Source organism: Rhineura floridana, chromosome 3 (assembly GCF_030035675.1).
Source record: "Rhineura floridana isolate rRhiFlo1 chromosome 3, rRhiFlo1.hap2, whole genome shotgun sequence".
Lineage (NCBI taxonomy): Eukaryota > Metazoa > Chordata > Lepidosauria > Squamata > Rhineuridae > Rhineura > Rhineura floridana.
The window spans coordinates 226,531,689-226,534,158 of NC_084482.1; the positions used below are offsets into that span (position 1 = coordinate 226,531,689).

At 38.1% G+C, this 2,470-nt stretch overlaps 1 pseudogene; it reads right to left on the reverse strand.

Annotated features, from left to right (window-relative positions):
* Window positions 1-617: 617 nt before the first annotated feature.
* LOC133379085 (zinc finger protein 239-like) lies at window positions 618-2,127 on the reverse strand (annotated as a pseudogene).
* Between the last annotated feature and the right edge of the window lie 343 nt (window positions 2,128-2,470).

The following is a 2,470-nucleotide window of genomic DNA, read 5'->3' on the forward strand; positions in this document are numbered from 1 at the left end:
TTTATACCCCACCCGTTTTCCAGACTGGAACTCAAGGCGGCTTCCAGATAAAAATGTACATATCATTAAGAACCTATAAAAATATAAAACATATAAAGATATAAAATCAGCATTAAAACAGGATTAAACTATTAAGATGTTAAAACCAATTACTCTTAAAATACTTCGTTTGCCCCTCTGGACAAGAGGGCTGTGACCAGATGATCGGAGGGTGAAATCAGTTCGAAAAATAAACTTAAAATACATCAGCAGAAGACAAGTGAATAATACACTTTATTAAATATGTTAGCATAGTCCACATAAATACAAAGGAAAATCAAAACCACATTATAAAAAGTATTGCGAAACAATGATTAGATGAGCAAATAAACTGAAACCAACTTTATTTAGTTATTTATTTAACAAAATTTGTATAGTACTGAAGAGATTTACAAACAAAATAACATATTAAAACTGTAAATAAAATAATTTAAAAACAAGTTTTAAAACTGAAAATAAAAAAAATTGAAAAAGTATGCAAAACTATATGAAAGCACCTGGTAAAGTGGAAGGATAGAACATAGAACGATTAGCTTTTTAAATTCTTTATATATAATTATTAAGAGCTTCCCATAAAATATTGTATATCAAAAATGCCACTAATAAGAACAATTTCACAAGTTTCACACAAAACAATTAAAATATTTTTTTAAATCCAATACAGATACAGATTGCGATAAAGATCTCCCCCGAAAAGGTTTGTGGAAACAGGAAGCTCTGCAAGAGGCATCAAATAGAAAAATAGACTCCGCCTGTCTGATATGTAACAGCAGAGAGTTCCAAAGGGGAGGTGCCACCGCACTAATTACTGGGTTCCTTCATCATACAGAATGGACCTACTGGTGAGATGGTATAAGCCAAGAAGCCCTCTGCTGCAGACCTAAGTGACTAGTTTGGTATATATCAGGTGAGATAATATTTTGGGTATCCTGGTCCAAGCTATGTAGGGCTTTAAATATTTGTAGCCCCCAAATTAAAGGTAACTACAAACTTAACATTGCTAAATACTATCTTAGCCTACCTAAATTCCATCAGTCCTCTGGTTTAAAGATGTACAGCAAGGCTCACACGGAAGTTTGTTGTACATTCCATTCCTTTAAATGTGTGTATTCTTTGAGGAATAGTAAGGTTACTCCTTACCCTAAAACTGTTCCCACACTCACTGCATTAGAAGGGTTTCTCCTTTGTGTGTGTACTTTGATGTACATTAAGGTGATTGCTCTGGCGGAAGCTCTTTCCACACTCCATGCATTTAAATGGTTTCTCTCCTGTGTGCGTTCTAAGATGTAAAGAAAGGCTAGTGCCTTGACTGAAGGTCTTTCCACACTCCATGCATTTAAATGGCTTCTTCCCTGTGTGGACTCTTTTATGACGAATCAGGTTAGAGTTAAAACTAAAGCTTTTTCCACACTCCATGCATGTAAATGGCTTCTCCCCTGTGTGGGTTCTTTGATGTACAGTAAGGGTACGGTTCTCACTGAAGCACTTTCCACATTCCACACATTCAAATGGCTTGTCCCCTGTGTGGACTCTTTTATGACGAATAAGGTGAGCATTCAAACTAAAGCTTTTTCCACACTCCATACATTTAAATGGCTTCTCCCCTGCGTGGACTCTTTTATGACAAATAAGGTGATCATTCAAACTAAAGCTCTTTCCACACTCCATGCATTTAAATGGCTTCTCCCCTGTGTGGACTCTTTTATGACGAATAAGGTGAGCATTCAAACTAAAGCTTTTTCCACACTCCATGCATTTAAATGGCTTCTCCCTTGTGTGGACTCTTTTATGACGAATAAGGTGAGCGTTCAAACTAAAGCTTTTCCCACACTCCATGCATTTAAATGGTTTCTCCCCTGTGTGCGTTCTAAGATGTAAAGAAAGGCTAGTGCCTTGACTGAAGGTCTTTCCACACTCCATGCATTTAAATGGCTTCTCCCCTGTGTGGACTCTTTTATGACAAATAAGGTGAGCGTTCAAACTAAAGCTTTTTCCACATTCTACGCATTCAAATGGCTTCTCCCCTGTGTGGGTTCTTTGGTGAACAGTAAGGGCACTCTTCTCACTGAAGCACTTTCCACATTCCATGCATTTGAATGATTTCTTCCCTCTGTGCGTTTTGCGAGGCAAACTCCGAGAAGTAGAGGATTTCTTTCTCCCATTCTTTGACTGGCTTTTTTTAGATGTTTTCGTGCCCGCATGATTTCCAAGCATCTCTTTTTGTGCTTCACACCTGGCCGTTAGTGATGACACCATGGGTGGTTGCCTATAATTCTTACTCTTCTGCCCATCATCTGCTGAGGGGGGGGAGGAAGACAAAAAATAACATTGGCATTCCAAGGCAAAAACAAAGGATCTCAGCACGGATCAAGCCCAATTAGCTGTTTCTCAATATCTGCATCTCCACAATTCTCCCCTTTTCCTGCAACCG